Here is a 26,458-nt window from a genome sequence, read left to right on the forward strand (position 1 = left end):
TTCTCCAGGTTCTCCTGTTCATTCTTCCTGATGTTGCTATCACTCGGGATTGCTACATCTATCACCACCACTGGTGTGCCGCATCCTACAGTCCTGGGCGATTGCCCTGTTGACCAGTAGCTGGTGTTTCGCACCTCTGGTGTTGTTCCCTATGCCTTTCTGTGCTCTGCTCATGTGTTGATCCATGTGCCTGCTGATCTTAGCCGCTATAATGCCTGATAGGAGCTTCCATGTGGTGCTGAGGCAGGTTATGGGCCGGTAGTTGGACGGTATTGTGCCCTTCTGGGGGTCCTTCGTTATGAGGACTGTCTGGCCTTGGGTTAGCCACTCTGGGTGGTCCCCTGATGTTAGCAGCTGGTTCATCTGTGCTGCCAGGCGTTCATGGAGTGCAGTCAGCTTCTTTAGCTAGTAGGCATCGATCTTATCGGGCCCTGGTGCTGTCCAGCTCTTCGTTTTGGACACTCTTGTTTGGATGTCTGCTAAGGTGATGACTACTGGGTCTTGTTCTGGGAGTTGGCTGTGCTCAGTCTGTAGGTCTTGCAGCCATCGGGCAGTAGTGTTGTGCATTGCCTCTTTCTCCCAGATACTCTTCCAGTATTGTTCCGTTTCAGCCCTAGGGGGGTCTGTTGTCATCTTGTTGCCCTGCCATTGAGAGTAGACCTTTGCCGGGTTAGTGGAGAACACCCTGTTTATTCTCCTTTCCTCTACTTCTCTTGTGTACCTCTTCAGTCGGGTAGCCAGGGCTTTGAGCCTTTGCTTAGCAGTCTCCAGTGCCTCAGGTATGGACAGTTGTTGTACGTCTTGGGCCGCTCTGTCCTTGGATTCACGCCTCTACTCAGCTCTGTTAGGAGGCTGACTTCTCTCCGTGTTGCCATGATTTTTGCCTCTAGCCTTCTCCTCCATGGGGCCATTTGCTCCTTATGGCTGTTCATGCTCTTCATCTTATAGCCAAGCATCTGTAGGATTACCGTTGCCGCTGTATACATCAGCTGATTGGTCTCAGTGATGGTAGTGGTAGGGATGGTTGACAGTGCCGTGTTCATGTCCTCCAGTATAGATTCGTCTGGTACTTTGTGTGTTAGCCTTGGCAGGGAGGTAGTTGAGTTCCCCCAGGACTCCAAGATTCTCTCTCTCAGGTCAGCTGCCATTGTCCCAATTCCGTCTGTCATTGGGGCTGTGTACCCAATCTCGATATTGGGGGGTGATGATGAAATCACCCCCACACTGACCGGGCGTAGCATATTTGTACCGTGGGTGAGGCACACCGCCGTGCCTCGTCAATCTCTAGCTGTGATAGCAGCTTCTTATTGCGGATATTCGAACACTTTCTTAGTCAGTGAGGATGTGGGGTTTCGAAGTACCCATTTCTCCCACATCCTCTGCTTGTACCCTCTCTCGCTAGGGTTACTCCCGTAGTAACACTCCATCAGTACCAGGTTCTCTGCCCTGCTCCATGAATGCCTTGTTCCAGTAGCCAGTTTGACATCAGGCGGCCCTGGTTCCCTGACCCCTGACGCGGACCTTGTTGACCCGGGCGACGTCCGAGCCGGTATGACTCTATCAGTTAACGTTCCGCTCATAACGAGGTGTAGGCATATATGCGTAAGGAGCCTTGCCTAAGGGCTCGCTCGTCGAACCGACAACCTTCCGCACCAAAGTCAGTTGCGTATATAGATATCGATATCTATAGATATCGATATCTATAGATAGATAGATAGATAGATAGATAGATAGATAGATAGATAGATAGATATAGATATAGTGTATATATAGTGTATATGTATATATATATATATATATATATAATATATACATATTTACAAGCATTACAGTTGTTCTACAGTACAAAAACGCGTTTTAGCAGTATCGGCAGACTCTTTGTATATTTCTTTTTAAATAAAAAAAAAACAGGAACAGATGCAATAAGAGCCTGTTGATATCATGGTTACTCTCCAGCAAAGGTGTTCTCAGCAGGAGACTAATGGAGAGTTGTAAATGTCCCTGCAGCATCAGCCTCTCGGTTGCCAATGGTTTCTGACGGTAGCATTCCTGCTCTTCTACATCAAATCAAATCAATCGTTATTTATATAACGTCTGTTACAAACAAAATTGTTTCTAGGTGCTTTACAGATCACTGTACATGTGAGAAGCCCCTGTAAGCGTGTTCTTGTCAGTGGATTTCAACAATCAGGTGATGTTTAACAAGTAATTTCTACTGTCAACGGCTCCAACATGCCGTCAGCTCCTCGAGCGAATGTACCGTAGGCTCCTGAGATAAAGCCTTCAGCTACCTAACAGCCAACAAGAGCCACATTTCGCTGCCAGCATCGACTCATTTGTGGCAAATGGCTGCAACCTTGTTTCACTTGAATCCGCAACCGACATGTCCGTCATGTTTCTCCAGCCTGGAGAACCGGGTTTGCGTTACATGTGTTCTATGGCCATTCATTACTTTTTTCCTCCCGATTTGGTTGTTTAATTATATTCTGGTATTGCGCCACAGCATGTAGGGCAGCAGCTCCCCCGTTCCTTTCACTCTGCCTGACCACATTAATCTTAGTGACACAGTAATTTTATTTTCTCTCTAAAGTTGATGTTTTCCTCTAAATGACATTGGCGGTTAACTGTCGTTTTTGGTGGGATTCAAGCTGACGGGTTGAAGTGTTATTTGACGATTGATCGTCAGAGTAATCTCACATTTTCTTTTGCTTGTTTCCGAAGCGTGGAGCTGCTCAGACGGAGCCTCCTTATCAGGCTCTCCTCGGAGCACAAATCAAATCTGGGAAAGGGTGATCGTCGGAGAACACGTACTAACTTAGAAAACAATTTCCTCACTGTCAGGCTTGAGTGAAAAGTTGTGAATATTGTCAGAATCGTAGGGCCTGAAAGTGCACTTAACACAGCCATTTATATGCCCGCCTGTCTGTCTCGGCTCATGTTTTGCAAAAAGAAAAGGGAAATCTAAAGATACTGTGTGAACTCTAGCTGGAGTTTTATCAAGAGCTGTATAGGCAGGCATTTCTAAAGTTCTGCTTAATGTTATAGAAAACATAAAGAAGGTGTGCCTTTTATTCTGAAGTGTCACATGAAATGTTACTTTTCTGCTACGTGTGTGTTCTGCTACACTGAATTTTTGGCAAACGATTTTTTTTTTTTTAAATTTTTTGCACCGGTCCATCAATAAAAAGCAAGAAAAGGTAAGAAAGCACGAAAATTATCATTTAAAAATGGGTCCAAGCTCATTTTTCAAATTGACATGTCAATGAAGCCACAATTGACCTGGATTTCAGAGGGTTTCCTCATCCACACGGTAATTCAATTAGCGCGAGACAATTCGCAGCTGAGCTGATCAATGGGATGGAATGAGGGAGGACGGAGAGACGGGTTTGATTGAAAAAGATTACACGCTGGCCACTGAAGCGGTGACCTTTGAAGTTCTAAAGAGATACAGGTGAGGAAGAGAAAGCAAGAGCAGGATGCTAATCAGCCCCCGGCCAAGTGTCTGTATGCAAGCTATTGTGATCCATGTGTGGCTGTGCAATTTGCCTGTGTAGGAGGCCCTGAAACACCCAAGCTAAAGGTTTACTGTGCAGGTTTAGAGAACATTTCTGTATTCATCACACACTTTGGTAGCTAAGACAGGCAAAATGAGTCGGGGAGTTTATTACATGCTGCAGTTCACTGATACACAGAGCAAGCTCTCTGCCCCCAGGACACATTGAATGTTATTATTTCTTCCAGAGCTGAGTTTTCACTTCATGGATCACACGTCTTTTTCTGTGGGTGTACAGGCAGAAGCTCTTAAGCTTGTGACAATATCCTAATGTCCCTTGGAGGGGGAAGAAGCGATCATATAAAGTGGAAATATACATCACAGAATCATCAGTCAGCTGATTTAATTTTTCAGGCTGCTACATATACATTTAAAGCCCTGGAGTAGACCGAGTTTTGAAGTTTTGGTAAGTAGACCACACAACGAGCCAACCTCCTCGAGCCTTCTCGGGTATGTTTATGTGTCTTCTTCAAAACTGAAAAGAAAAGACCCAGGAACATTTTATTGATCCCTATGAATAAGGCATTATATGTATTAATGACCAGGCCGTGACGTAGCTTTGATTGTGTGTGTGTGTGTGTGTGTGTGTGTGTGTGTGTGTGTGTGTGTGTGTGTGTGTTTGTATTCATAATGATGACTTAACTTACGACCTCACACTGTAGAAAACGCAGGGGCCCTGGGACAATAAAACATTTTATGCATTGGTAAATTACCCTCAATTGACTTTGTGCAACAGTAGGCTCTTCCTCTGAGTCAGCTTCTCATCAAAGACTCATTAACAGCCCTTTTTTCCCTCTTTGTATCCGACTGGACAAACTTCAGTTGTATGGATTCATATATTATGAGTCTACACGGTTTATGATCACCAGTGTGTAAATTAGCTTATGGCGCCGAGAGGAAGAAATATTAAACCGTAACTCAATACATCTGATGTTTTATCACTGTCAGATTGTTTGTAACAGGAAGCAAAAGTTACCTTGTTCTTATTGAAATGACATTAAATAGGATTGATGATCTATTTAATTTTCTGTAGGGTGTAAATGACTTTTTATATTAGGGACAATAGTTTAGTTGATATGAATGTTCTCATTCAGGCCTATTTACTTCTAGTTCATAGGAGTAATATCTGGTTTTACGTTACCTATTGGCAGTATTGATGTTGTCACGGTATCAGGCACGTTCTTCCAGGATTATTGCACCGCTGTTGAACGTATTTGTAAATTATGTATATGCCTGCGCACCCACAGGGAAGAATCTTGTAGTCCTGGTCATGCATTATGAATATGAGCGACTGTGTGATGCATGAGCACCTGCGTCCTCAGGTAAGGTTAACCCAGCAGCATCCAAAGTCATCTTGCTTTTGTCAACTTGGCAACTCAGGGGAGACCACGACACCGCAGCAAATGCTGAAGGCTTGTTCAGCACATCCAATAGCCGGTAAAGAGCGAAGGATTCTTTCAAATCCTTCCCTTCTGGCAGGTGAGTACACCCCTGGAAGTTTTCCTCCATTTCCCGAATGTCCACCGCATTACATCATCCCTGTCAGAGACCAATACTCCACTCTGTTGTGTCTCGATGTCTTTTTGGAGTTCCCTATTTGCTGGGACTTCATGCTGTTTCATTACATAACCTTTTCAGGAGTTTATCTCCCCGCTGTAAACGTTGTCAAGTTCAAGGTCAGTATCGTCCTTTTAAGTCTTTCCCTGGGGGTCACAACGAGCAAACAGGTCATCCCTGCTGGCTATGAGAAAGAAAGGGAGAAAGACAGGAATGGTGGGGGATAGTGTGTGCGCAGCTGCCCGCCTGTGTGCCGAGTACAGAACTGATTTAAGGCCCCAGGCCACAGGAAGTGGACTGTTCTACACTCCAGGCACGTCCCTGTAAGCAGCAGCAGAGGAAGCACTATTGCCATTGAGCGGCCTCAACTGCAGACCCCTAAATGAGTCAGTTTTGTCCTGCAGTGGTCAACAGGGCGGTCGGCCACTTACTCAACTTTCCGAGCTCTTAATACGCTCTCCTGCTGCTGCTTTATCTTCTTGGTGTTGCTTCGCCTCTTTCGGTCTATTTTGGACCCCTGTACTTGGCAAGATGTCGCCGGTGCACTCCTTTCGGGTTAGGGTTCGGGTAATTTCTTTGCATTTATAGCCCATCGTTACCATTAGTGCTGTCCAAAAATTATGGATTGCTCCCAATATTGACTGTGTGTAATCAGAACATTCCTATTTTTTCTTAACTCTTAATGATGAAAAGCACATATTTGAGCAGGGAAACAGCCCAAAGGGTTTGGTCTTTGACTTAGATGTGTTGAGCTGCTCCAGGATGAGCAGGAAAGTTCCAGCATTAACACAGCTTGGCTCTAAATTCGATTAGATTTAATACCCGCTTGTGGGAAAACAGAACAGAATCGTGATAATTAGACGGTCAGGTCCACATCTTCACCCAGCCTGCGTGTCTCCATCCCATTATTCAGGAACATGTTGTTGCTCTTGACATTTGGACCATGTTCTGTGCCAAGGGAATTCTGGCGGGAAGCATTTCCATCAATAATGCCTGGTGCTCATCAGAGTTGCTGAAAAATATTTCCATGGAGTTCAGGGCCAGTTTTACCCAAAACTGTGTGACCTAATCAATGGTACTCTACTATTTACTTTTATATCACTTTTATGTGATATTACTGTTGCGATCTGTGTTCTGACAGTTCTGACCGATGCTATTCGGTCTTACTTGGTTTAAAATTCTTTTCATTTGTTTTTACTTTTTACTTAATGTTCTTTTCTGCTACCTGGTTGATGGAGGAGGCGGGCCGGTATCAGGGATGGTGCGATGGCAGCTCGTGAATTCCGAAAGCTTTATCGGCTCCCTGCAGCCCGCCTGGGCGGCTCACCGCCGCCTCTCATCTCTCTTGTGTGTTGTATGGAATACGGCTCTCCAATCGGGGTCACTGCACAGACAGATAGGAAAGCGTATCCCTTCATAACTGGAGGCCAAGGGTTCGTTCTTTAAAAAAACAGCAGCAGATGGCAGGGCTGAACATTTGCTGACGGGCAAACGGCGACACCCTCTCATCGGAACATCAAGAAAGGAAAGGCTTTTGTAAACTAAATCTATAGATACATTTCCCAGATGTAATGAGGCTTTGGGCCTCCTGCATTTATGTTGTGGTCGTTGGCATTTGCATTTAACCACACAGCAAAGGTTTAAGCCTGAAACGTTGACCTCTGAATACTTACACCTATTTATGCCAGTCTGTCTTAAAATGATCCAAACAGGAAAGATGGGATGTCTTAAGGTTGGACTTTGTTAGCACTTTCTAAACCTCTGACACTCAGCATTTCAGCGGCTGACACGATACTTCAAATGTTGATGATGATCCATAGCCTCAAGGCTAGCATCAGTGCTAATGTGTGCCTGTCAGATGCAATATATTGTCAGTGGGTCCCCTCTGAGGACACGAGCGAATCCTAAATTCGGCATGGTAGACAGCTGTTATTGCAAGTATATTTCTCCATGAAAATGCATTGCATATGTTGGACTGCTGGGATGTTGAACCGCTCTATAATGCGCAAATAAATCACAGCCTTCCTAACGCATCACCTAAGCTGCAGCAGCAAAGCATTTGTCTCTCTCGTCCTCGTGCTCGTCCTTTCCCTGTCCCTATAGGGATTGATGGTCATGCCAATGTATAAAGAGGAAAATCCATATCACTCTCTTACCCTTTCCATGTCACATTGATTTCATGCTAAAATATGAATCTACATGTGTGTACTGATATAGTGCAGTACATCTGTAAGCGTAAATCATTCTAAAGTTACTTTCTCTCCGCACCTCCGTCAGAGGAAATTGTAAAGAAAGCATTGATAAAGTGCAGTTGCAAAGTTTTCTTTTATGGTGGTGCATTTTCAGCCTTTATCTGTTAGAATCACTGGAGATACAGCATACATGGTGAGAAAAGGGAGATGACTGCAAACAGGATTTAAATGGGAGGTCAGTCAGCTTTCTTCAATCCTGAGAAGCCTTTTCAGAAGTAAGGTCAAAAGTTCAATCTTGGTTTCATGAAAACAAAGAATTGTGTTTCTCCCAGTCTGATAAAGAAGAGAGGCTTCTATTTGTCCACTCTGAAGGTTGGAGTGCTGCGGTGGCGCTTGATCTTCTGTATCTTTGTCTCACCTACATACAGAATCTCTGAAACTCAGCTGGGGTGACCATTTGGTTCTTGACTGTGACTCTTATGGAGGCTGTTTTCCCCAGATTGCACAGTTTGGTTAAAGACACCATGTCCTGGCTCTTCCAAAAGTCTTCTATTTCAGGACGATGGAGGCCACAGTGCCCCAGGTCACTGCCTTAATGTAATCCTGTCTGAGCTCTGGAGGTAGTACAGCTGTATTACGCTAACACGGAAAGAGGTATGCAAAATACATCTTTTAAATAAAACTATAAAGAGGCTTCGGACATCTTATAGGATGTGGGTGATGATAAAAGACAGGACAGGTCCTGAGCACACAGAGTTTAACTGGAGTTGAGGTTGCACCCTCAGCATGGTGCCTGTTCAAATACTTGTATAAGGTTTTATTTCATGTATTTTAATACTGACTCACAAAGCTTATTCATGATGTTGCCTTCATTGGTCTGTTTTGGATTTACATCTGAGCCATGCCCTTTTTCAGATCGTAGCAACGGATTTTAAAACATCCATTTTTAGCAGTGTATTGTTTGGTCTAGTTTACAAATCCTGCTACCGGCAAGACTTTGCTTTGGTGTTTCACCTGCAGTTCTAGACTCTTTTATATGTCTTTTTAAATCTGTCATTGATTCAGTCTTTTAGGACCTTTTGGACCGCATGGGAGCCTCAGGTTGCTGCACAATACCTTTCTTGTTCTGTACCCGAATGCACAAGTGAATCTGATTTGCGCATAAGCTTTTGAAGCTTTGCTGGTGTTTCTTCCAGTCTGAGTGTCAAGATGGTTTTTCTGGAATGAAAACAAATATCTAAATTCTATAAAAACATGAGTTCTAAAGGTCATCAAATCCTTTTCCAGTTTGTTTATATGTGTAAATATGATGGCACAAACTGGATTTATTAGTTCTTTTCCTGTCCTGTTGTGACAGGAAATAGAATCTCAACTTTGGGTTTATTCACCAGTCTCAACCTTTAAGCCAGAGAAGAATGGAAAAATGGAGCAGGAGGTGAAAGAGTAAGGGGAAATGAGATGGCGTGCAAGCTGAGGGAACAATATCCTTTCTGCTAAAGCTACACTTACGCAGCAGTATGAAAGATGCCCCATTATTATTTATGAACAACCCTCAACTATTCATTTCATATAACTTATTATTCTCTACCTATTATAATTCTTCTTAAAATGATGCATAGATTGAATGATATCTGCACCTATTGACTTATTTAAGTGAAATACAGTGGGCTGCTGGGCTGTAGGGGTGTATTAAGGAAGTTATGCCCCATTAGAACCACCTGCAGCAGTCTTTTCACTATGTTCTGGATAAAGAGCACCTCACCAGCTGCCTCTCACCAACACCGGTACCATGGCAGCTGGTGTAAACACAGACAAGGACCCACAACTTTATTTATTGATGAAAAAACGCAGTTTATCTGAGTTTCAATTGAAGCTGAGAGCAGAGGAGCAAACCAGCAGTCAGGATCCTCTCTGCATCACATGGAGATTTAAGAATAGGAATTGCCCTTCAGTTGCGCTTTAATCACCGTGCAGCTGGAAGGACCAAAACAAGGTCTCTGGAGGGTCAGGAGTTTAAAATTAGCCCATAGAATGAGATTACAATCAGGTATGAAGAGCAGGACATGGGGGAGCACCACAACTCTGCAGCAGCAAAGAACAAGAATATAAAAACTAAAACTAGAGAGACAAAGACCTGACTACTTGCCTGTGTACACTGGATAACTTTGCCCCATATAAAAAAGCTTTTCATATCCTCTTTCTTAAAAGTCTTTACAGGTATGAACTCTTGTTCAATGTGAATGCACAGACACATAGTTCAGCATATTTAATAACCATGCAGCTCAATATTCTCACAGGTCAGGGTCTAAATATGCTGCTGGTAATTTACCAGAATAATTGGTCAGAATTGTTTCTGATTGCTCTATAGGGAGGATTAATGAACTAAAGAGTTTTAAATTAAAACGGTGACATGACAACAATGCTCATCTTAAAATGATATTTACTTTAACATTTAAAGGGGGAAATGCCTCACAGTGTTGCACGCCTGGTTTGAATGCTAATGAGTCTCAGAAGCTGCTCCAAAATTGCAAGATTTTTCTGAGGTTTCTTTAAATAACATGTATTTTATTGTCAGGAGGCAGAACAAATGTCGGCATTGTGGCGTTTGTGAGTTGCTCCAGGGAGCCCCTGTAGGAGCCTTCTGCTACGTTACCCCGTGACCTCACCTTCATCACCTGCTGTTACTCAGGTCTCTCTTCCTGCTCTTTCCCTTTGCAGGTGTCCATTTGCAACAGAGTGTGTGTGGCGTGAACAGGCCTGTGCACGAGTCACTATCACCTTTGAGATGAGTAGCAGGTGAATCCCACGACCACTGAGAGCAGACAGTCTCCTGTTGCACCATGGATTAGAGTCCCACAGCCCAGAAGACCAAAGGTAGGACGTGATGTTTAAGCCCTCCCACTCACCTACTCTCTTCAATGAGAGCATGAAGTGAGGAACACTCACTCTAACTCTCTCTGCAACTGTTTAGCAAACTGTAGTAATAGTAGTAGTAATAGCAGTAATAGAGTTATTACACTACTACTACTATTAGTCATAGTAGTAACTGAGTAGTTACACTTCATCCACCCATAACGGATAAACTTGTATCAATGTGTAGGTAGTTTGGTCAGTCATAGTCCTACAGATTATTTATATTTGGCACTTAAAATATGTTTCGGAGCATCCACAACAATCCTCAGAGGTATAGCTGTTGACGACAAATTTAGCAAAGTTACAGAAAAACAGATAATGGTAGAGTCCAAGTTCCATGGAGCCTTTGACACAACATCAACAACGAACTCTTTCTTTGGCTAAATGGGTTGTTAGAATTGAATGCCTGGTGTAAAAAAAGCAGGCTTTTGTAACAGTTTCATTTCATATAGACCATTTTGAATAAGAGTGCAATTCATCAGCACGTAGCATTTTATTGCGCATTTCTCTGGCAACAAAGCTGCCTATTACAGCCGTAACTCTGAAATGTTGTCTGAAAGTGGATTTTCCTCTTGAAATTTCTTCACCTCAGAGGATCTTTGTAAAACAGAACATAAAGATTATATCTTCTGTTCTTTTTTTTACTAGTAAACTGGTTGGTCACCTCATAATAAGAATGAGAATTTTATTTTAATGATGCTTTTCCTTCTTTCTTGATTAGAGTTCCTGTTAATATTTCTGTAATAGAAGTGACGGGAACAATGCAGCCATCATGCTTGTTGCTGACAATTATATTTGTATTTAAAGATGCATTCAGTTACCCTCATTATTGTGCATCATGTCTTTTTATTGCAGGAATATTTTTAGATAGTATAAAGGTGCATCCTTGGAGTCTTTGTTAAATATTGGGATTTGCTGTGTATTTAAATGTCAGACATGTTGTTGGAGAGTCTTTCCTTCAGTGGCCACCTGCTGTGCTCAGAGTCGGGTTTCCAAAATCATCACAGGGGGTTTATGGGTAAATATTGAGGATCTTATCCATCAACAGAAATTCTCAGCATGTGTTTTAGGGTGGTTAAAAACAAGGCAGGGTGGCAGAATACAGATTTTCATGTTGAATGTTTTAATTTTTGTGGAATATTTCTTTAAACTCGCACACAGACACACTCGCACACACAAACACACACCTACCTCAGGAAACTTTTTTAACCTATCTCATATTTGTTGGCAGATCGCAATAGATCTATTTTAAATTCTTGTTCATGCCTGCACACTGCTTAGCACATTGTTTTAAGCTGAGCAGAGCTCCAGCTCAACGTGTGCTGTAGAGACACTTTCTCAGAGGCGGTTGTGCGCTGCGAAATCTCAAACTGACTGAAATAATCATTTCACCGACTTTGGCTCAAGGAAACAGTTCGGGGAGATTTTGATTGCCCACATGTGCAATCTTGCATGAGATGCAAGAATTCTATATCGCTTTGGTGCAGATGGTGTTTTACGGCCCCTCAGTCTGTGTCAATGTTACCACTGGGTGAAATCTTTAGCTATGCCTGAACAGAACTGCAGAACATTCATGGTCTGCCATGCTCAGAATCTTTTTGGTGCATCCTGGGTGCCTGTTGAAAAATGCCTTGTTACCTGTTTAGAGACTTGTTGCATGTCTGAAATGTTTTCTAGACTAAGTCAAATGTGCTTTTAGAGTGTGGGTAGCCTGAGATTTGTGTTTGTGCATACATTTGTGATTGCGGCCTGCTGCTGCTGCCCGCGTTGCCTCTGGGCTACCTGGCTTTTTTTCTGGCTGTTCCTGAGAAGCAGAGATAAGGCCCAATGATGTTTGCCTGCTCCCTAGAAGATTACTGAGGTGGTCAGGCAGAAGAACTCTGGCAGAGAGTTACAATGTTCAGTAGGCCAATTAGAAGCTGTTTGTGGGATGCCTGAACTGACTGCAGCGCTGGTCCAGCCTGAACGCCATCGGGCTGCTTTAGACATCCTGTCGGTGGGCTGGATGGTTTTCGCTTGTTTGCTTTGAAACCTTGAAAAGTAGTGATGATATCAGTGGTTAATATGAATACCGTAGGCTGTAGTTACTTAATAACTTAACTGTCGATGACAAATTCAGGTTGTAATGTGATCAGGAGAGAGAGATAAAACACTGATTTCCTGACTCGCTCGACTAACAGGAAAAGGTAAAGGTAGGTAAAGGTAAAAAGCAGCAATTTTGATGGGAATAACAATAAAAGTGTATTTTAGTTACCAGGACTATAAATTGTCTTTAATGGAAGAAAGCCAGGAAATATTTATAGGAGTTGTGTTCACATTAAAATAAAGCAAAAGAAAGATTTTTGGTTATTTGGAAAATCCTTTTATAAGTAGGAATTGAAAAGGAGCAGCAAGAATAAAAGGATTTATGTATGTTTGTGCATGCTTGTGTCTTTTGTGTCTGTGTATCTTGAGAGCTCCAAGCTGTGAATGCAGCGTGGAACTGTCTAATTATGGCTTCTCTTGATTCTTTCCCAGGCCTGATGGACAAAAAAATGACTACTCTTGGTATTTGATTCACATGGCCAGTGTAGGGGTTAAAAAGAGACAAAGGAGCTAAAATGGAGCCTGCTGGTTTGTAATCAGGCCAGTTTCATGTAGTTCAGATCTTTGCACCTCTGCACAGATGCATATTTTATTCAGAGTGGTATGACCAACCTGGCTCATGTTTCACATCTATATTAATGTACATCTATATGCCCTTTGTACTGTAGATGCGGCTTTTGTCAGATTTAAGTTGTCTATTATAAAGATTTTTTTTTGCCATTGTTGCCTAAATGAGAAATGTAAATTGCTCCCACCATGTGGACCACATTGTGTGTCTATACGCTGTCCAGCTTTGCTGCAGAGCAGACTATAGAGAGGGCAGACAGATGGACGGACTGACGGACAGACAGGCAGGCAGGCAGGCAGACAGACAGACAGACAGACAGACAGACAGACAGACAGACAGACAGACAGACAGACAGACAGGCAGACAGTAAGTCATGCAGGCAGGTAGGCAGACAGCAGGAGGAGAGGACAGGGGATAATACATGATTCAAACCCAGTAATTCCCGGCTCTGCAGCACCTATTGAATAGGGGAGAGTGTAGAAGAGCTAAGAGGAGCAGAGGAGAAGAGGAGCTTTTTAAAGGTGAGGTGCAGCTTATGGCATTGGATCCGTATAAAGTATATCGTGGACATGCCTGCAGAGCAGCATTACAAGCTCTCAGATCATGTGTTTGTTTAAATCATTTTTTTATTCTGTAGTATAAATTCATGAATGATGATTCTTTTTTTTAGCTAGAATAAAGCCCCAAACTATACTGATTATGTTTTACAAGAACACAATCCATAAAGCTGCCACTTATAGAACTGCTTTTTGAATGTGCACCATGTTTTCTAGTGTAGAAATGATTTACATTTTGGCCCTGCAGCACAAAGTGCTCGATTTCTGTTCTGGAGTCGCTAGATATACATTATTTTGTTGTGAGAACACACAATCTGTCAAAGTGCAATGAATAAACTAGGAGAACATTAGGGGTGGAGGAGTTGAAATTATTCATAAAGAGAGAGGAGCTCAGTTGAGGATGGGGAGCAGAGGTGACCAGAGAGCCATGATCAGTTTGGAACGCAGGTTGGGTTGGGTAGAAAGCATGTGTTGAGGATTAACTGTAGTTCCTGGTGGAGGAGAGAGGATCCAGCTGGCTCTAGTGGTGCGTGGTGAGGGGTGGTATTGTTTTTGCTTTTGTTGAGTTATCTAATCCCATCACAATCTGGAAGGACCACTGGTCACAGTTGGACAAAAACGACCTGCTGTCGCTGGATGTGCTGACTGATTGATAGAACCACTTTGCCTCTCGAATCTGATAAGAGAACAGTGAAGGTTGTAGCTGGATTGTGACAGTCAGGTGGCACCGAGACCACAATCTTGACAGGCATCCCTCCAGCCTTTGGGACCATTTGTAATAACTGCCTCAATGTAGCTGATGCAAATGGGCCCTGATATTAGATGTATGTCAAAAAATGTTAGATGTCACTTTAAGTACGGACGTTAAAAGTCAGAGCAGAGGACTATACCAGTCCTGGAGGGCCGTAGCCCAGCCTGGTATTCTGCCCTACCAGGTAGAATGGAAGTGTTTTCTGTCTGGTAAAACAGAAAACATGGCTACAGTCCGTGAGGACTGGATTTTGGCACCTGTGTCCTAGAGGAAGACTGGGCATGCTCTGGTGTGGGCAATATTAGCACCCACGTGATAGTTTTAAACTTGATTTATAGCCAAAGTTACCGTGTCTGTGCACAGAGCAATCAGGGCTTGATAGTGGTAATAGCAGCAATATATTACCACAGACATGGTGAATCAGGAAATCATTCACAAGTAGAAAAATAATTATGCTCAAGGTAAAGTTAGTCCAAGTTCTTGGAAAGTGTGCTTTGGCATTTCTAATTTATATGCAAACATGGAGTTTTAGTCTGGTGTGAGTATCAGGACTGAGCTGGGTGCATCCAGAAGAGTTGGAGGCTTTGTTGCGGCCTGTTTATGCCTTAAAATAAGGCTGTTCAATCTGGAACAGGAGCTGCACAGCTGATTCCTCTGCTCTCACTATCACACACACACACACTCACACACACACACACACACACACACACACGTATATATTTTAAAAATCTATCTCTCTAAATTAGCATTTTTAAGATGGAAATATGTATGTTTAAACTCTGACCTTCAGGTCTTGACAACATTTTGGATGAATATATTTCTGTGAAAAGGTTCACATCATGGTCGTCCATTTCTCCACAAAAGGCCATTGTTCAGCCTTTGACTCCCACTTTCCCCCATCCTTCCTTTTGTTTGCCCATATTGGAGCAGGCTTGTGCTGCACATCCTCTGGAAAATGAAGCCATTATTTAATGCACTGTTTCCCCTGAAACTCTTTGTCTCTGTAAAGTTTTGTTGCTGTTGTTCCTCTGACTTTGAGACGTTCTTTCATTAAACTAAACTGGAAAACAGGGCACCATCTGCATATTGTTATTTGGGGTGGTTCCAGTCATCGCTTCTCTTAGTGGATGCATCATAAACAGGATGCCATTGACTTGTCTCGGCTGGACGGTTTATTCTGTCTAAACAAAGGGAATTTCTCCTCTTACAAATATCTTGAAGAAAGTGTGATTAACCAAAACATCTATAAACTAAGGACCTTGGATGTTCAAACTTATAATAATATACACAATTTCCACTCTGGTAGTCTCCGTACTCTAAATCAAAGAACACATTTGTATTCAACCTTGTCGCTGTTCCCACTGCAGAGATTTGAGAGCTGGGAGAAATGAGCACCGGCCATGTGTCATATTTTTCTGCTCTCGCTGGGCTTTTAGCTTCCACCGACCCATGAACGCCTTTCTGATGACACCACCGGTACAGAGAATTGGAGTGATCTGTTGAATAACCAGTGTTTGGCCGTGAGTGACGGGTCCTTATCAGACCTCTCACTGGCTGATCAAAGTTGAAAGGGGGTCAGGCAGAATTAAAGAGTAGCTAATTAAAATGTCCTGGGAACATGCCAGCACACATTTAATTTATCACCTCGAGCTCAGTTTGGAGACACTCAAAGGTGGGAGAAACAAGGGAAAAGAATAATCTCACAGGAGGAAGTTCATCTGATAATGGGCTTTTTACCATTCGTTGTAAGAAACGGTCCTGATTTTAAAGGCATGGCAACTGATTTTGGTAGGTGAGGATCGATACCTGAAGTCCACTAAACAGAACCGAGCTCCAGGCAAAAAGAAGCGAAGCATGTAGAACCACCATAAAGAGCACATTCTGTTTTCAGCCTGTTCACACGATGTGTCTCTCCTGTGACCTTGTTCAAATCTCCTGTTTTCACAGCCAGTTTCAGATCTCCGGCTCTGCTCTCGGTGGTGCGTGTTTCCATGAGTAGGGGATGTTTGTACAGCACATCAAGGCTGTTTCTTAGGTGGGATGGAGGCCACACCGAGATCTGCTACGCAAAATCCACCCAGAGGCTAGGATTTTCTCTACGGATGCAGTTGGAGTTTTTGACTTTTTAAAAGCAAACGATCCACTCGCACACAAATATGGGCTAGTGGAGACGTATTGATCATGTATACTTTGTGCTTGGATGGGAAAAAAACATTTTGAGATGAATAAATAAACCTTGAGCTGTCTGATTGTCTAATAATCACGAGGGTTTCATGTATCTGTGCGTTTCTCTTCCACCAGTTTTGATTGTATAGGTGCCTGAGGCCGACAGACCCCGAGAGTGAATCAACCTAATGAGAAGCCAGGCTCCTCGGAGGAAATGATTACCTCAGGAAGAAAGGCATTAGATTGATTGAGCGACTGTGTCCCTGAACGGCACTGGCAAAAACCAGCCGCACCTCCTTTTCCAAAGTGTCAATCTCGCGTCAGCTTGAAAGGATATGTGTGTTCTACCACCGCAGCTGTAGAAAACACACGCTTATTGCTTATTTCTCGGGTCTTCCAAGGCATGTGGTGATCATTGAAAAAGCAAAATCTGCTGTCTTTATTTCAGGTTTGCTTAATTATTTGCAATATAGAGGTGGTATAAATTGAAAACATCTAATGCTTGATAATTAAATGACTGAGATTAATGACGCACTAAAGAATGGCTGAGGTCTTCTGTTACTGTTGTGTGTGTTGAGTGGCTTCAAAAACTATTACCGTATTTTCACAACCATAAGGCGCACTGTAATAAAAGGTGAAGTCTCAGTTATGGGTGCTATATCTTTATTTAAAACATACGTAAGGCGCACCGTATTATTAGGCGCATGCTAAAAAATACAGTAAAAAATGGCACCTGAAGTAAAACAGTGAGTTTCGACACATTTATTGAACAAAATATTCATTCTTCCGCCACAAAACCATCAAAGTTTTCATCTTCTGTATCTGAATTAAACAGCTGCGCTATTTAATGTCCCACATCCCGAATTCCTCTTCTTCATCATCTGAATCAGACTCACCGAGCGGTTCCGCTTCAGCGTTGATGCCGCCTTTTGTGAAAGCTCTTACAATACATGAAGACGGTATCATAGCCCATGCGTCTACAATCCACCCGCATATGGTGGCATAACTTGCCCGCCGCTGCCTCATAGATGTGGCTGGGCGGGGTTATCTTGTCGCGGCAGTAGGTGCGGAAGATGGCCACCCTCTCCGGGTTATCCGCGGGCAGCCGCTGCGCAACAGTTGTCCTTGCGCGTATGGAGAGATGCCGCCTCCTTATGAAGCAAAAACACCAAGACGGACCTCCTTGAAAGTGCTCAATGTCCATTTCTTCAGCAATCGCTTTGGCCTTTTGTCGAATGGTGAGAGTAGAGACGCCCCTTCCGGTTGTTCTCTGTTCCACAACCTACTGTTCTACTCGGTCTTCCAGCTCGGGCCACCTTGCTTTGTTCCCATGGAAACTCAGCTTCGTTTTCCTCACTTTCTTGTTTCCTCCACTTTCTGACCATGGACTCATTTACATTAAAATGTCTTGCAGCTGCTCAGCCGCATATCCGATGGCCTGTAGTTTAAAGTAAGCCTCATATGTGTGTCGCTTAACCGGCGCCATTTTAGGGGATCCTTACACATAGGTGTGCTGCTAATCGATGGGCGGAGCGTTTACCATAGTGCACCTACAAAAGGCACACAGCAGATTTTAGAACTCAGTCCACATACAAGGCGCACCTTCGATTTTTGAGAAAATCTCAGTGTTTTAGGTGTGCCTTATAGTCGTGAAAATACGGTATACAGGTTTAGTTTCATCTAAATCTTGTGGAGACTAGAAATAGTTGTAATTGCATGGCCGGTTCAGCCTAAAGTAACCATGGACACAGCTGCAGTAACCTTTTTTTTCTCTTTGTACACATAAATGTTAATTAATTGAACATGTTAATTATTTATTTTGATGTATACAAGGATGAGCGGTAGGCTTGTGTTTGCCAGGGTTGACATCACAAGGGGAAGGGGTCTAATAATTGTTAGCCACATCATCTCCCACCTCCCTAATCAGCACTTTCTTACTAGATGAGTCTTTCTTACTACAGTCTGACAACGGAGGTGTGGGTGCTGTTCACACACTAAAAACCTTCAGGAAGTGTTCAGCCAGGGCCCAGCAGAGCTCTTAGTGGGGGATTGTGATCAGTGTAGCTTTGGGGTAAATTGTGTGAACGTGACAAGAATGGCACAGACGCGCTGTACCTGAGTGTTGCACCTCTTATAGAGCCTGAGAAGAACATAATGCCTTCAGAGCAGAGCTGCTGTCAGCCTTAACTAGATAATGGCCAGCCGTGGTGATAAAACTACCTGCTGTGACTGTGTGTCCTTTTTGAAGATGAGCCAGAATAGATGTCCTGGTGGTGAGCTTATTCTTCTGCTTTTGGAGAGAAACCTTAGAAAAGATAATTGGAGGAAGCAGAGGAACATATGGATGGCATTGAGCCAAGAGAGGATAATTAATTTAATGAAATGAAGGTGCAGAGTGTGAATGAAGTCATCTTCCTGAGTGGACTTCTTTTAGTTCAAGGCAGTAATGTTTTACGAAGCCCTGATGCAGCAACTATACACAACTGTTTCTGGGGAGAACAATGGTTTGATGACTGGCTCAGCACCTGGATTATGCAAAAATATCTTGTTTTGTACTTATTTCTGTTCCAGATTCTCAGTTGGGCTGCAGATTAAGCTCTTGGTTGGCTCCATGGGGAGGGCAGAGCTGAGGCCAAGGCTCAACTCCAGGATTTAAAAAAAGTTCTTCCTCTTCTTTTTTTTATGATTCAGCTTTGTACACATCTCTCCTCTCTAGTGATGCATTAAAAAGCAAATATAATGAAAATTGTTGCTGCAGGCACATTTTGGTTTCAACATTTTTGGCAGAGAACATCATAAAAAGAAATATATCAACAATGAAGAAAATTAAATCTATATTTTATCAAATTAAAACGTGGAAAAGCAAAGTTGAGCTGTTTTAACGATGTGACGTCTAGTTTATGTCTCCCATCTTTACTTCCACAACTGCTTGAGATAAAACTCCTTGAATTCTCCATGGAAATGACTATTTACAAGTCTTTGTACTTTATTTGTTTCCACAATCAAATTATGATCTTCAGATGGTCAGTAGTGAAGCTCTTCTAGGCTACTGATAACTACCTCTTAGAGGATTTTTACTACTGCTGCTATTTACTTGTCTCTTGAGAGATTTTGGCCCATTTTTCCAATGCAGATTGTCCCAGCATCTCCAGATTGCATGGCTTCTAAGCAGGAACATTCACGTCGAGCACCTGCCACAGATCCTCAGTCGGATTAGGGGTTGGGCTCAGGGCGGGTCACTCCAGGCTCCTGCTGTTGTGCCCTTGTTCTTGCCTTGGGTCAGGATCTGGTTGCAAGTCCCAGTGACAACCCGAGATGAAACTAAGAGCCGATATATTCAAAGAATCCCCCATGTGTTATTTGTTTTTAAAGGCACCGTCCATCCTATTGAAGCCTCCTGAGCCCAAGGCTACAGACAGGCTTGCAGCAGCATGTTTAACTGTGGGAGCTGTGTTTCATGGGTTGCAGGTGTCTTATCGACATCTCTGACTACTTCACCATTCACAGCTCCAGAAATCTTACTCTTTTGACCACACTCAGGTTCAGTTCTTACAGATTGTATTTCCTTGTTCTTGGCAACTACGCTCCATACAGCTGTTCTATGCACTGTAAACATGCTGGCAGTACACCCCCCCTCCCTCTCCAAATTCTGAGAGCCAATTGGGTAATTAGATATATTTTGAATGCATAAATGCCCTGAGCACAAGATTTTTATGACCAAAGATGAACACAATTTTATGAATAATTCCCAAGGGGCTGCTAGTTCTGACTCAAATGTATATTTTTTTATGTTACTCATAGAAACACGCCAACATATTTCAAACTTCCATCTGCTGCACATTTTGCACCTCATAGATGACAGAAGACTTTTCGCTCCCCTCCAATTCTACAATTGATTGAGTTGATTGAAGATGTGGTGTTGGGGCAGTGAGGTTATTGCGCAAAGCAATTTAATATTTTATTTAATTTTCTGATTAGATTTGAAGTGTTTTCACTTTGCAGCGGAGCCATTGTTTAAAATAACCTTTCTCTTGTTCTGTGCCAGCCAGCATCGGCATAATGTCCTTGAGTGTCTCAGGTGAACAAAGGCAAGTGAGACCTCTCTGATATATTAGTGTTTGCAACTCCAGTTCACTTTCTTGACTCTTGTTGCCTTTCATTGCCTCCTCCTGACTTTTTTTTTGGCTCTTCCAACACATACACAGTGTTCCATGTTCAAACCCAGCGCTATTTATAGAGAAAACACGTTCCACTGCTTTTCACAGTCACTCAGATGATGAGTGTTATTCTGAGGTCATCAGTACAAATTTAGTTCCCCAGTTTCTTCCCTTGTTTTATGGAGGGCCAAGAGATCAGACTGCTTTCATTCTCTTCTCACCTTTTCTGACCTACAGATTCACAGGAAATATTCATCCTCCACCAATCGATAAGCATGCTTTTTCATTTGGTCACAACATTCCTGTTTACCTGGTTTGACATGTGAAGCCCCAGTTGGGTTGGTTCCTTTTGACCATTTTCGTGTTATTCGATCGTTTCGAAAAATAATGAGAATATGAATAAACAATTTGATTCTTTGTGATGTTGCCATATTTGCTGCATTTCTGTTGAGTATTTGCACATGTACAGCCTGCTCTATTATACTATTAATTATACAATTCTAAGGTGCGCTGTGTAGAATTGGACAGGGACTATTCAGATCACGGGTGAGTGTTGTCTGAGTTGTCTCAGCATTATTTAGATTGAAACATTTTCCCTCCTAATGTTTTGTGAACATTGCCTTAAACCCATAGTTTCAAATCGTCAAATTGATTTGGCCGGTTCAATCAAGTCCTAATTTAAAAATTGATTCTTTCTGCACCACTCAGGCTGAATCCACATTTGTCATCCATTCCATCTGGGTTATAGTTTGTGCACATCTGACCATTGCACACAAAGACCTCTGTGGAAGGGTGGACCCAATATAATAGGACACGAAAGGTTTACTCAAAGAAAAATCACAACAAACCATTTTTAGCTCTCATAGCTGAGTAGGTTGGACTGATAAAAACAAAAAAACAAGGCTGTAGCTGGTGCTGACATTGATGGGCTGAAGCAGGTTTCCTGAAATGATCTTGAGTATGAGGGTCGTGATGATTGCTGAGGTTGTGCCTCTGTCAGATACCTGTTTACTCTTATCTGTTAGAGATGATGACAATGATGGAGGAGCACCACTTGACAGAGCAGTCATGCCTCAGCACTTTAAAGAGCGCAGCCGTCAGTAGACGGTAGCCAGTATGCTAACGGCATCCATCCGTGCTTGGTCAGAGTCCTTGTCTTGATCAGAAAGGATGTATAATGTGTGTGAAACCTGCAGCAGGGCTCGAGGAGAATGATTTACAGCTACAGCTGACGGAGTGTAACATATATGGCATTTTGGTGGGATTTTTGCATTACCTTAATGTTGATATATTGGGTGAAAAAAGCTCTGTACAGTCAGGGAGTCCTCATGAATTTTAATGACTTCTCTCCTGTCAGTGCTCGTAGGGTCACTGCCTCTAATGTAATCGTTGAGTAATTTACCATTAAATTTAACCCTTAATTTAATTTCTATTTAAGATGTCACTGCGCTCTAATGCTGATTAGGTTTTTGGTAAAGCAAGAACTCTTGAGGAATTTATGTCAATGGTTGTAGCCTATTTCCGTATTTATTTGCTTGTTTTTGTGACATCTAAAACTGTCTGTATTCCAAACCTACCTCCACAGTGCCTCGATGGAAGAGAAAACACATTTAAAGCAAGGTGGCCTTCCATTATTTATGTTCCCTTCACTAAGTTTATGATGTCGTTAGGTGGTTGTGACGCTCTCCCCTGTCTTATTTTATTAGTTCTGGTTCTGTGCTGCATTTTAATGGATTTGTCAAAGATGTTTCCTTTTGGCAATGTAACAAAGAGATTATTCTTGAAGCCCTGTAAAACCGAACAGTGGTAGGTATTGCAAGCAGAGATGTAATAAAACAGCATGCAGTTTTTGTCCATTGGGGCTTGTATTGAAGAGTAGGTTAATCAGCATCATGCAAACCCACAAACTGGTATGTGCACATCTGTAGCGTCAAGTTGATAACTATCTGCTTTTTAATTTAAACTTATTCCTTCATTGTGCACCAAAATCCCCCAAATTCTTGTTTTTGGACTGTACTGGGTCTAGCAAATTTTGACTTTGAGCTGATTTTGACCATCAATGCACTCAACACCTCAACAATTCTACTTAACTGGAATATTTGTTTAACTTTTGGTGTGAAGGAGCAAAAACAGTTGCAGCAACAATGCCATCTTGTCAGTTACAATGAATATTTTCATATTCATTGCATCTGCTGTCTGACCCTGCCGTCGGGCATATTTATTTCCGTTGTTACTGAACAAATAAAGGTGATCGTCTCTCAGAGGGTAAAGTCAGCACTTCTACAGGGGCTGTTTGTTAGTTTTGCCTCAGTAATAGTCTAAATGGCCAGAACGGGTGAGACTGCTCTCCAGATATCTAAATGCCAAGAGTGGGCTGTGTTGACTCGGGCAAAATGCCACAGCTCTCTATTAACACTGGGAGTAGAGTCATTCTCTGCTTATCCTCAGTCTCTAATTTCTATTCGAATACCACAGAGGCCAAGAAGGGACTCGGAATTAAAAAGATTGACTGAAATGAAGTAAAAATGGGCCAAGATCGAGCTGTTTTCATAAAAACAAACAAACAAAACGTGCAGGTTGTTGTGCGCTTGTTATTTAATGCGAAATAAGCTACACCAAATCCAGTACATGTTTTGCTGGTCTGCGTGTTTTTTCTCAGAAGAAATGTGCCAGAATAAAAGGATAAACAGTCCTACACACAGAGGAGTGCATGTGCAAAGACACCCACATAAAGTGATAATGTTTTTTTTTGTTTTTTGTTGTGAAGTGTGACTTCAAATGGACACCCCTGAACACTGTGCAACTTGGTTTCCCACACAGCGCGGCCCTGTTCTCTTAGATCATCATTCGACTGTTCTCCCATGTGGTCGCAGCTTGGAAGTAATGCAAAATATCAGTGTATCAAAGAAGAGCAGAGCTAACTGTTGTTATAAGAACATGAGTTCAAAGGGTAAATGTGACTAATCTGTGTACCTCAAGGCTAATTATCCAAGCTATTAGTATTTATCAAAACCATGTGGATTTATAATCTATTGGATATCACTGCATGTACATACTGTATCAGTCACTGTATATTTTAGCACCACCGAATTTCAATGAGATCTTACGACATAATCAGATACAAAGATTTTATTTGCTCTATTCACACGGAATATAGAGTTGGATCATGTGCTGTGTGCAGAATGTAGGAATGAACGGAATATGCAGCAAATGAAACACATTTCATACACACAAACATACATTAACACTCAATGCTGAGCTGCTGTAACACTGGATGTGAAGAACAACATGTACCAAGTTTTAGTTTGCTAAAAGAGGATTCTTATACCAAAACCAAAATTCTCCAGATAAAACATGTCTCAACAGCCACTGAGACTTGGACCAGTTCTGTCTGGTTCCATACTTCCCAAGTCATAAAACAATTGTCACAATCAACGTGTTATCTCTGTTTGAAGAAAAAGGTGCCCCCTGGCAAGAGGGTTGGGGCTTTCTCTGCAGCCGTCGGACGCTCTTGGTGTCAGTCTGCACTGCTGGAGCTTACTGCTCTCCTCCTCTCCAGTCAGAGGGATAGAATAATCACTCCTCTCCTTCATCCTCAGGTATTTGCATGCTCACACTTCGACACAAGTCATTAACACCCCCACTTCCTGCTCTACAAATTACTGTGGAGCCCACAAAGACCCCAACACCATAATCTAACTTACACCTCCCTAGAAATGTAATTAACTGCCTTGGCCACACTCCCTTCCGCTATGTATTTTCCTCCCACACATTTGTTTCATTTCCTGATATAGTCGAGGGTCCAGTCCACAAATGCAACATTTGTACAGCTGTTCAACTGCTGCCTGATAGCCGAAGAAGTAAACCCAGAGTGGCACAGACGGCCTGTGTGACTGTAAAAGGCTGAGTATATCATGCGTAAAACCCACATTCAACGTGTTGTACATGTATGTTTGAAGGGCCTTTAAGTAGAAACAAAGGTCAGCACTTACTTCTGATAATGATCCTGCAGCTTTGGGGTTGTCTTAGAAAGTTAGTTAGAAAAAGGCTTTATTCCCCATTTAAGACGAGGCTGAACTATTTAGGAGGAATGACAAGACAGAAATGAAGTGAAAGGATGATTATGCACAATGATTGAGAGAGATTTTCTAAGATAACTGCATTTTATTCTTTTTTTTATTCCTCTCAAGTGTTGAGCATCAGTTAGATATGAATAATGTCTTCCATGTTTAAATGAATAATTACATTGCATCCATCACTCAATGCACATACTGGAAATGCTCCCAGACTCATTGTAAATGTTGTTAAAGCAAAAATTGATGCTTAAAAATTACGCTTAAAGCAGCCGCTCTGCTCGTCGGATTCTCTGAGTAGTTTCCTTCGGTGTGCTGAGTGAAGATGGAGAGCGTGTGTGAGGGTTGGAGATGGAGAGGGAGATGCATGGAGTCGGGCAGGTCATTGAAATGTAGACAAGCTCTCAGCCAGATGCCGCAGAAATCAATCCCAGCGTAACAGATGCCAAGATCACTCGGAGCAGGATTGTTTTACCCTTTTGTGCTGCATCGACCCCCCACCCCCCGGGATATTCAAGATGCCTGTCCTCTGTAATGAGTGCAGCCTACAGTAGCACACGTGCGTTTCACAGATGCTTTCTCACCTTGAAATGAGGCCTGCCTTTTATGTGAATTTAGATGGATATAATGAAATTTAGCCTGAAGGAGAGCTGAAAGGAGTTGAGGTGTAAAATCAAAGATGCAGGATCCCTCTTGATGTCAAGGGACACTAATAGTAATAGTATTGAGTATGTTTTTAAGGACTTAGAACTGATCACACTCCAAAAACTCCCACTGATTTTATAATGATGGTGACAATAAGGCAGTTGTCACCTATGCCACCTATTGCAGCCTAACTCTTTATCTAGGACAAATGAGGGTAGTTTCAACAATATTGTTCAGTCCCTGGAGTATAAAAGCAGTAATTCACTTACAGGTTGCAGCACTTTATCAGGTTGAGAAGTCATTAAGTGGCTTTGTTTGTTCAGCTAGCCGTGCTATGAGCCAACAAATTTTTGTGTCGTGCTGTCTTTCAGCCTTGCTGAAGTCCCAGTTAGTCACGTCACCATCGTTTCTATAGGGGTGAATAACACGGTGTTTCTCATTAATGGGTGCTGTCTCCACTGAGTCAGGCAGCTCCAAATATAGAAAATCAATATGTGGCCAAATGAAATAAATATTGCACTATGGAAGCCCACAACAAACAAAAGAACGAGTGGGAAATCCTGGACAACTGGTGCCTTCGTGTGCAAGTACCGGTGATACCAGTGCAGCCCTCACTGTATTACAGTAAATGCATCTTCCTGTTCAATAATAGCTCGCTGTGTGATCATTAGCAGCCAGTCTTGACCCCTAAATTCCAGTTGTAGCTGACTTGTACTTTAAATGAAAATGCTGAATAATGCATGAATTATATCCATTCTATATTGTGACAGTCAAGCTGAGAGATGAGGCCAGACCTGGTTCTTCTTGGACTATGATGTTTGAAGATGATACAGTGGTTTGTGGCAACATCAGGAAGTCTGGCCTGGAGAGGAGGGGCATGACGATTACCTGGTGTAAGATGGGGTGCATGTGAGTGAATGAGAGGGACCCAGGCAGAATGGTGACGTTGCAGGGATTAGAGACAAGTGGGGGATTTTAGGTACTTGAGGTCAACAGTCCAGAGAAGAGGAGATTGTGGAAAAGAGGTGAAGAAACATTTTCAAGCAGGTTGGAGAGGGTGGTGAAAAGTGTCAGCAGGAATGACTGGAACACTTTAGAAGATGGTGATTAGAGCAGAGGTGCTCTTTGGTTTAGAGACAGTGACTCTGAGGAGACAGGAGGTTGAGGTGGAAGTGGCAGAGATGAGGGATGTGGAGTTTCTCCTTTGGGAGGAAGGAGGATGGATAGAATCAGGAGTACAA

The 26,458-nt window shown here is 42.6% G+C and overlaps 1 protein-coding gene across 8 annotated transcripts in view; it reads left to right on the plus strand.

The window, feature by feature from the left end:
- The window catches only part of grik4 (glutamate receptor, ionotropic, kainate 4), a 170,317-nt gene that overhangs the window by 29,065 nt on the left and 114,794 nt on the right, over positions 1 to 26,458 (plus strand). For 6 of the 8 annotated variants that reach the window (XR_008953001.1, XM_057049637.1, XM_057049644.1 and 3 more), the window contains exon 2: positions 10,021 to 10,176. The exons of 1 other annotated variant lie outside the window; for it this stretch is intronic. The gene's annotated coding sequence lies outside the window, so the exon portion shown is untranslated. Of the gene's footprint in view, positions 1 to 10,020; positions 10,177 to 23,954; positions 24,099 to 26,458 lie in introns of all 8 variants that reach the window. One more of the 8 variants, XM_057049638.1, reaches the window with a different exon arrangement.

The sequence above is a fragment of the Takifugu flavidus genome, chromosome 12 (assembly GCF_003711565.1).
Source record: "Takifugu flavidus isolate HTHZ2018 chromosome 12, ASM371156v2, whole genome shotgun sequence".
NCBI classification, from domain to species: domain Eukaryota; kingdom Metazoa; phylum Chordata; class Actinopteri; order Tetraodontiformes; family Tetraodontidae; genus Takifugu; species Takifugu flavidus.